The following is a 10,458-nucleotide window of genomic DNA, read 5'->3' as shown; positions in this document are numbered from 1 at the left end:
ACGATACCACCTCCATATTAACAACAGCTCCATTGTATATTGTTCTTCTTTCAGGTTAAGTTCCCAACACATTGTTTCTCTTTAGGGTCAAATTCCCACCAGTTAAACAATAAGGATTTCTTCATTGCCTTTTTTTCATTATCTGGTCAACATGCCCAGCAGCAGAAAAAATATGGCAGGGCCTTGAATACGACTTTGGTCCCTGACAGAGCGACCATGTGGTCCATGGTTGGAACACGTCGATACTCCACCATACCAACGACAGTACAATGCAACATACTATCTATTAAAGATCAGTTCAACAATAGTAAACTAGAAATACAACAAATAATACATAGAAACCCAGTACGTAAGGCACAAAGTAATATTAATCCCTTTTTCAATCAATTCCAACCCCATGTCCCTCCAGCAAACGGATTCCAACTGGTGTGTTCTACAAGTTGTTGAGTAAGCGTCCATAATTCCTGTTGTTGTGCATGGGCAGAGTTAGAAGGGTCACTTAAGTTTATACAACATACGTATTCAAAAAATCTTCACACCAATTCTCATATGTTAAAAGTTAAAAATCAATTCCTGCTTGATTTTGTAGTGTAGCATGTTTGCATCAATTAACAAATCAGATATAGCTGTGCTGGTAGTATTGCTAAACTTTGCTAACCAACAACTAACTCCATCCAGGCTCATGAGGGCTTGTGCACTTGCAACCCCAGGAGCCAACGAAGAGGCAGTGATTGTGTTGGTAGTGTTCTAGAATTTAGCTGTATCTCTGTAGCCAGGACTAAAAGCATGTATGCTCTCAGTACGACAGTGGCGAGTTTGGTTTCGTTGGATCCATACTGAAGTAGTTATATTTGGAGATAAGAGGGTTAGTTTTCTTAACTAACGTGGAAATTTAATTGCCATTGTCACTCTGGCCTAGGCTCATACCCTGCAGATTAAGAGGATACCTTGTGGGAGTTGCGTACATGTACTGAAACTCAGGGTTAGCTGTGCTGTGGTTGAATAATACCAGCGTGAAGCATTTTAAAGTAATGGTGTCATTGACCCACCAAGTTATAAGGCTATTTCTTGTGCTAATAAATTTAAAGGTGGTACAACTATCTGCATTCAAGGTGCCTAAAGTCCACAACTCCTCTGAGGGTAAAGCAGGGGATTTCCTAAGGCAGGACAGTTGTTGCCAGAATCCAGTAGCCGGACAGGCCACAGATGCAGGGGTGCTGTTATATAAATGTTGCAGCTCATGGGCAGTGAGAGGTACACAGATCAGACACATTGCAAATGGGTTCTGAGCCACAGCAGTGCTAAGGCATCATGAAGTCTGGTTGTCTTAGACAAAGTCACCCAGATGTTTTTTCCAAGGGGGGTCTGAGTCTGAAGTACTTTGTTAAAACATAAACAGAATAAAAGTCACCTCCTCACCCCTTCTCTCACTCCCACCTGTTACTTCCACTGGCAGAAGTGTTTAGCAGGTCCTCAGCAGCAGCACTGTTCCTCTGGAATGGTAATAGGAACCTGCTTTGCTTCTGCTGCTATCACCTCAGCAGCCATAGAACCATGTTCCACGAGGGGTTGATACTCTACCTTTGCATCTCAAAAGTAAAACTGCAGAGGACCTTGAATGGATAGGGAGGACATAATTCAAAAGAAAATTGACCCAATAGTTCCACTGGGGAGCAAATGAGTAGAAGGAGTGGTGTCCCTAATGCCTAAAGTGAGTGGATGTTAATTTTCCTATTGTTTAAAACAGTGCATCTATAGAATGACTCCGCTGAAACAAAGGCAAAATAAACTTAAAAACAAACTATATACATCTGAAAATGTCTCTGCTTTTCTCACCCTTCCTCTACACAAAGAGGCTTTTAATCAGGAGGATTTTAGTTTTATCCAAAGGCATCAAGCCCATATGCGCCAAAACCATCCCACAATGATAACCAAAGGACAGTCAGTAGGGACAATAGGGAGTATTGTTTCAATATTGGCATACACTGTGAAGGAGAGGAAAGATAACTTCCAGAACAATAGTTTTATTCAACAATGGTGAGAAATATGAACTGAGTTTTGTTTTAAATCAATAGTGAAGGCACTTCAGTATAATATTACAAATCATAAAAATAGAAATAGTATGAAAATTACTTAAAGTGATAATTATAAGTAAAGTAATATTATTAAAATGTTAGATCGAGCTATGGCAAGTGTTTTTTAATTTTCTTATGCTGCTCTAAGCCTTATTGTCCTTGTGGATAGGCTAATGATCAAGGCTATGGAAACAGCAAAAGTCATACTTTTCAGACCAGATGAAACTTGGTGATATACATTAGAAGCACTAACAACTCCAGAAAACTGCTGTAGGAGCTAGGTATTTGGCTCTGTATCCCGCAATATCCCAGCATGACATCACATCTTTTAGGAGAAGAACTATATCACTCCAGGACCTCAGTGGACAGGTTCACATTGTGCTTAGCTCCTTGACAATTTCCCAGGTAGAGGTCACCCAGCTACCTTGTTCTCTAGTTCTTCTTTGAAGGAAATCAGCTAGGTCTGTTCACACCAAAGCACCAGGGCAGCTCTGTGGGCAGCTCACTACCAGCACTTCCCAAAAGAAAGCACAGCCCAACCTGTACTCTGTAGGCTCTGCTCAGCAGAACCTCCAACACCATTGCAAAAAACCACTCTTTTCTGTCATAATTCAGAACTTGCAGCACATACTTTAAGATTCATATAAGGAAACCTCCACTCCAAAAGACTGAAACACAAATTACATTATACACTTTGATTGGAAAAACACATAAAAAATAGCAACTTTTAAGACTGCTCTTGTGCTGTGTATATAGAGAATTTAACACTACAAATCCACTTGCTACTAATGCAGGATTGAAAGCAAAATATAAAAAAAAATTGCTTGCAACAAATAATGAATAGTTGCTTGGATTTCTGCATCTCTTCCTGGAATCTTAATTCTGGCCTGTGGCCACCACGTGGTGTCAAAAGCCCAGTTGGCAGGTTTTTTTCGATTCCCAGCACTTCCCCAGGGGTTCCATTCCCCAAGATTACCTAGCTGCTGCATTTTTTCAATTATCTCATCCAGAGAATTTCCTGTTTCATTAATCAAAAGGGTCTTTATTGCATTTTATATGTTGAGGGAGCAGTCTTAATCAGTCTATTTCTCATGGTAACAAACGGGGATTTCGCATCAGAGCGTCAGTGTCCCCAGTAATAACCACCCTTTCATTCCTTCCTCCTTCATTCACTGTATATAATTTCACAAGGTATATACAGACACTCAAGCCCTGGTTATGCATTTTCTGTGGGGTATCTAATACTACATCCCTGAGTAGCTGTGGCTAGCAAATTAGTATCCTGTGCATAAGTTTTATGCACATAAAACTTATAAGCAACAACAAAGCCAAATAAAAGCATAAAAGCCAATCAAAACAGAATTAAACAAGAAACTGTGTGTGTGTGTGTGTGTGTGTGTGTGTGTGTGTGTGTGTGTGTGTGTGAGACAAAAGAACAGTGAGGCAAGGATAAAAAGGAATATGGCTTAAAAGCTTAATCTCACTCAACAGTACTTTAACTTATACTTTAAACTTAAAAATTTAACAAAGGAACAACACAACTTATGACTAACTGAACTTATAACCGAAGTTACACCTCAACTGTAACCATTTAACAGAAGAATCACACTTAACAGCATTTAAACTAATTTATAATTTAAAGCTTAACCTTACTTACAGGCCTAGGTTACTGACATCTCAGATTGCAGTGCAGCAGCAGCAGCTACAAACACTTGCCTTTGCAACATTATATTGACCCTCAGCTGTTGTATGTCCTTGTCTTTTTTGTCTGTTTTTCAAGCTCTCTATTCTTTTCATCTGCAACTTTGTATGCAAATAACAGACATTCACCCATCCATCCAGCATGAAAAAGCTGCTCTTTGGAGCATTTTTGAGGAGATTTGCACAAACTTTCCCCAATATTTCAACACTCCCATGGGATCTTTCCCATGGCTTGGGCTCAATACTCATACAATGTCGGTTTCTCGGCTGTTTAGGTGGCCTGGAAAGGCCCAGGGATGGCCTTGAAGAGCCCGGCGCTTCAAAGGACGAGGAGAGACTTCTGATCTTTTCTCAGTCTCAGTGTTTATTAATTGTTTATCTAAAAGATTTTCTTTCAGCCCAACAGAGGTCTGCACAGCAGCCAGCCATGAGCACACTCCGAGCCCCCGGGGCGGTCACTTATCTTTATACCTGAAGTTACGTGTACAATATTTATAATTTTTCCCCAATACCTTCTACCCTTATTAACCGGTGCACTTTTAGTAATAACCAATCCCAAAGTGCCACCATCACCACAGAAGATGGAGGCCAAGAAGAAGAAGAAGAAGAACAGGACACGCCCCAATTCCTCCATCTTACTTCTTTAGACCCCCCTGTACAGAAATCCTAAACCCTGTGTTTTACACTCTAACTAACTTATCCCTTCACCATTTACCCAGTGAATTCCTCCTATCCTCATACAGGTGTCGTCTCCTGTGTAGGATCAAAGTCCAGCCACCAGACACTTCTGGCAACATTCCAGGACTCCCGAGCCCCCCAAGAGTGGTCTCGGCCACTCTGCACCTCCATCCTGAGGTGCTGAGATCCCACAATACAAATTCCTAGCTTGTCCCACAATGTGCTCCAGAGTTCCAGTGTCCACCCCAGTTTCTCCACCGGTGGAGCCAAGGCTCAAGTGTCCTTTTTGTGAAACATCTTTACCAATGCACTCACATTAGGCCATAATAACAACATAAATAGTGAGGGCAATAAATCTGAGACATCATCCAGAGACACCACAAATGCAAAGGACTAAGAGTTCTTCCGAGCAGAATCTGAAATGTACTTGAGCTATGTTTACAATACACCATGCAACCACAAGTGTATAACAGTGATTACTTGGACACAGAAAAACATTGCTAAGTTTCCATACACAGCTGGGTATTCAGACTAAGTCTTGACCTCCCATATGCTATACACAACATGGATCAGTGTCTCTCAGTACAGCTATGCATTTCACTTTGTTGGTGCAACCACATGCCCCACTGCCCATGCCCTGTCCTTTCTTTACATCACTCTTTGTTCTCTGGGCATCTTCATCACCATTAACGTTATGGGTTCTGGAGGATGCCCATGCACAAAAACCCCTGAAACCCAACTCAGATTGCAAAGCAGATTTTTTTTTTTTTAATTACACGCAATAGCAAATAATACATACCAACCCCTGGATTTTTTGGAAAGCTGCTGAGCAGGAGAAGGAGATGGAGCATGGTGCTCAGGTGGGAGGGGCAGGCAGGCACTGCACCTTCAGGAAGTCCCCTGGATCAAAATGCACGCATCTTGTCCTCTTCAGCCCCTGCACCCCAGAACCACACCTCATATCTCCTCCTCTTGGAGTGGAATTTTTCCACTTACAACATCATCTCACACTTGGCCAGAGTGTGAGATGAGGCCACAACAGCTCATGATACCACCTCCATATTAACAACAGCTCCATTGTATATTGTTCTTTCACAGGTTATGTTCCCATCAATTGACCAAATACATTGTTTCTCTTAAGGGTCAAGTTCCCACCAGTTAAACAATAAAGTTTTCTTCATTGTCTTTTCTTCAGTGTCATATCTTTTCAAAACTGGTCAAAACTGATCAAAACTGAAAAACTGTATCCATTATTTCTTGATTATAGTCACTTACAAGGGCTTTCCGTAGAGGGTGAACTCAACAGAAATAGCCCAATTTTGGTCTTACTACTTGATTTGGGAAGAAAGCCTAACACTCTGCTTTTCTGCTCCCCTTTTAATGGAAATAATCACTACAATTGCTCTCTGTTCCCCATCTCCACTTCTAAGATGTATCAACCACTTCTAGGAGCTTGCACCAAATTCTTGTCAATAGTAGGTAGAGGAATGAAGGGTTATATGAACCTCCATGTCATGACCACTGCTGCTTTCAGGACTGGCTAAAAAGTGAGTTACCTAAAGAAAATATGAGCAGGTGTGAGAATTGGCATTTAGTGACTCCAAAGAGAGAAGGCATGAAAGTTATATGCTAACACACATTGCTGTTTCATTAAATAAACTCAGAGTTTTGACACCTCAACCGGTCATCTGGTAAAATAAAACAAGATGCAATGGTAAAATAAATACTATACTAATTACAGAACATCAGGACTTTTAAGATAGACGCTCTTGGCAGAAAATTCAGTGCAATCCAGTAAGTAGCCAAAATAGTTTTTGAGACTATTTTATGTTGAGATGAAAGTAATTCATACAGGGGCAGTCTTCAGGAAGCTTTCTTCTGTCTAACCATGGAGCAGACCTTATCTGCTTTTGTGACCATGTTCTCTACAATGGCAAACATCTTGCCTTATTACTGACTTAATGTCTGTGTTCAGACAATATACCTACCCCTTATTTTTCTTCAGGATTTTCCTACAGAACTTGCATTTTTCTTACCAGATTAATACAACTGTGTTACCTCCAAGACTGAGGTCCACAACAAGAAATAACTGAGTATTACTTCAGATTAATTAGGAAAGAGTGGTGCAACTTACTTAAATAGACAGTGTGCATTTTCATAAGAACAAAAAGAATGGCAGTCTTAGATTAGGTCTTTGTTCCACAGCTACCAGGGCATATATGTTGAGGTCAAGGTAGCTCAGCTTACAAGCTGCAGATTGAGATGCCTGAGAGTCTTGTGAATGGTCAGGCTGAGAAGTTTCCTTAACATATGACAGCCAAAATAATGCACATCCTTTCTTGGCACAGTCAGGGATCTGTGGAATTCAGGAATGCTATTTCCATTAACATTTTGATCTACAAGTAGACCACCAGTATCCTGATTGCAAGCTCTGAGTTTGAAGAAAAATAAAAACATTAAATGCAAAGGAGGATGAACAGGTCTTTAACTGGTCAATTGCTTTTTCCTTTCTTGCAATTCTTTGCCTCTAACATGTTTCATAACTTTTATGAGTGTTAAGATGTCTAATGAGCCCTGAGTAACTATAAGAGACATCTGAGCTTTTGCCAGTCAATTACATTTCTTTCCCCACAGACTCTCATGCTGCTAGGAGAAACAAGGAAAATGAAAGACACCAGAACTTGCTGTGGAGCTTGCTGCTGATCTATTGCAAGTGACTGCCTGGATCTCCTGCTGAGCTTACTTTGCAAGCACCAGAAGGATGGAGAGCAGCCCAGAGCAGACTGTATGTTCCCTGGGACAGACATCATGGCATCTTGCCTTCCTAGTGGCACTGTTGTATGTGGGCTCTTCCACAGCACAGCAATAAAGATACTGCAGTGCTTTTCCCCTGCCTTGATGCAGAAGAAGGAACATTAATCAGGCATCTTCCAGTGCAGATGGGAAGCATCACCTGTTTTACTCCTCTTTGTAAAGCTACTAAGCTTTGTAATAATTGGGGAAGAGACAATAATGGAGACAGAGAGATTGGGAAAAATGAGTGGAGGAGAGCAAGAATGCTCTTTCAAAAGCCAAAGGAACTTAATTGCAAAACACAATTTCTGCTAACTACTGAGAATCATAAACCCAAGTAAAATTAGCTCCATACATACAGTGATTTTTTAGAATTTTTGGTAGGTAGTTTCATATTTGAATAGTTTTGTTAATCTTCTGTAAGGCAGCAGAGATGTTTTGGTAATTTTGCCATCTGTATACTGCTCAGCAAACAATGGTGATTCACGACTGCTCGTTGACATTTGGGTGGATACCTGTCTGACGGCAAGTTTCAGTGTCAGCTTCAAGTGATACGGATTCATTACATAACAGGAAAAGTGCTGGTTTGCAGAACACTACGTGTTCCACTCACAGCAGTGCTTATAGTTCAAATGTGAAAAGAGCAGGAAGATACTTAGATGGTCTATTACTGTCAGATAGTGGATTGTCCCTTGCCGTGTCTTAAGCTTCCTACGTTATCTTGCACAAATTGGGTTCACTTTTTAGGTTAATCTCCCAAATAGAGATACTATTGCAGTGTTATCTCCTTGGCTGATGAGGCAAAAAGCAGCAATGAAGATAAGAGTTGTCAGATAAACCTGTAAGATAACAGACCCTCAAAGAAATCCAGAATGCTACAAGTTCAACACCTAAATATTTAAAGTTAGGAAGCTCCAGTGTTTACAAACCTATCAAGTGTCATGTGGGATGTAATGAAAAAAAGTGAAAATTACACCAGATATCAAATACAAGTGTTCCAACTGCTTGCAGAGGAACAAACAAGGCAGGTTTGCTTTCATTAAGAGTTTATCAAGAAAATGAAGCAGACCTTCAGCTTCCTCGCACTGCTTAGCTACGGGTAAATTAAAAAACAATGTTTAAAAGCAAATGGCAGAAACTTGGATATGACATTGCACACCTTCCTGCCCACTGCCACTTCAGACCTACTTAAACCATCATTTTTTGTATGTGCAAGAAAACAGTATTTCATAAACTAAATCTACTAAACTAAACTACTCAATAACTACAGGATTACACCTGCCTCCCTCTCCCAGGGTGCTGAATCACGTCTGACATGGTTTTACACAAACACATTTCATGCTAAATATGAATCAGATCACTGTGTGAAACAAACTGTCCCTGCTCAGCAGCCACTCAAGGGACTGTGGCCGGCCACTATCATGCCACTGCAGAGCACACTCCAGGGAGACTTCATTCTTTCTCACATGAGGCAACAGAAGCCTTAGCTGCTACAATTCCTCCCTTCGTTCCAGAGGGCTGTCCCAGCCCCAGACTATTGGGAGCGCTAAGAAGGGATAAGGCAGCGCACCTGGACGGGGCGCCTGGCAGACCTCACAGCACCGCGGCGATGGAATGAATCAGTAAGGGCGATGATAAGTGTGCAGTCTCACAAAGCCAGAAGTCGGGAACGAGCACTCGCCCCTCGTCACTGTCACCGTCACGGAATGCATCAGTCCCCAGCTGCCCCCGTGTGCCTCCTGCCTGCACTACAGCGCCCGAGCTCGGGAGGAGCCTGCCGAACGCCCTCGGGCAAGGAGAGGTCCTGCGAGTACACGGCGCTGGCAGGAACGTGTCACATTCAGTGTTCCTGGTCAGCAGGGGAGCGCTCCATTCTTCCCAGAGTGAAGGCCAGGGGGCAACGCTGCTAACTTGCCACAGATGATAAAACAACATACGTAAACCTATAACTGTAAGATTTTAAAGTAAGTTGCAAGTAGTCTTTCTGTAGAATGGAATGACCCCAGCCAGCCTCTTAACTCCCCCCCCCCCACCCAAATCCATAAAAGATTAATTGCATTTTATGAAACATCAGGAGAGAAATTCCGTATCTAATAGTGTTTTGTAGTACAACTACTTATTGAATTAGCACCCTTAAATACTTATTTAGACAGTACCCAAAAATACTCAGTGCCCTCTGGTGGTTTGAATTATGAAAGACAAAAAGAAAAAAAAAAAAAAAAAAAAAAAAAGAAAAGAAACTACTCAAGTTTGATCAGAGTCACAAGTAAGATGGCACATGAATCTCACCTTCTATGGCAGTAGGGCCACAGCAGTTACCCTGGAAAAAAGACATCCCACATGCTTCAGTCCATACCTGCAAAACCAGAGAGCCTAACACAAGGTTTTCTGGGCAAAAAAGGGTACTATTACCATCAAAGAACTGAGCTTGTGAAAGGTTTTTTGATTTTCAACCTGATTCTAAATCTCTCCAATCCTAAACCAGATCCTCCTCCTGCAGGAATCAACAAAGGAAACACTTTAAAATGTGTTCAAACACAACAAAATCTATCTGCTAAGACTTTCCCATTCTTTCCAAGTGCAAACACATTCTGAGAAACATAAACTCCTCCAGCCATAGAAGTAAACATGCCTGAAGAACTCCATAAATTATTGGTGCTAAGCTTCTTAGTTACTGTATTTACCCCTGTGGCCCACACAGGCCCCATAATAAGGGCACAGCCAGAGGAGCTTATAAAACATACAGAATATGAAACAATAATTTACAGTAGCCAAGTAATATAATTGTAGCAATTATATTATTATCAAGCAATTCAATTGGTGACTACTAACAGAGAGAAAAGGGAGTGGAAGGGAAATGGGTAGTGTATATTTATGAGAACTGCTGCAGGGAAATGCACAGAGAGGAAAATAGTGGAACAGGTTACCCAAAAAAAGCTGTGGATGCCCCAGCCCTGGAAGTGTTCAAGGCCAGGCTGGGTGGGACTTTGAGGAACCTGGTCCAATGGAAGGTGTCCCTGCTTATGGCAGGGGGTTGGAATGAGATTATCTTTAAGGTTCATTCTAACCCAAGCCATTCAGTGAAAAAACGAGTGACAGGAACACAACAGTAGAAAAAGAATGTAAACTAATAGCGAGATGCACTTTTCTCAGTGACTACACATCCTCGTAAGATTAAGCAATTTCATAAAAAGTATTCTGTCTCTAAGCC

This window comes from Ammospiza nelsoni, chromosome 1 (assembly GCF_027579445.1).
Source record: "Ammospiza nelsoni isolate bAmmNel1 chromosome 1, bAmmNel1.pri, whole genome shotgun sequence".
NCBI lineage: Eukaryota > Metazoa > Chordata > Aves > Passeriformes > Passerellidae > Ammospiza > Ammospiza nelsoni.
Note: the sequence above shows the minus strand (reverse complement) of the source record.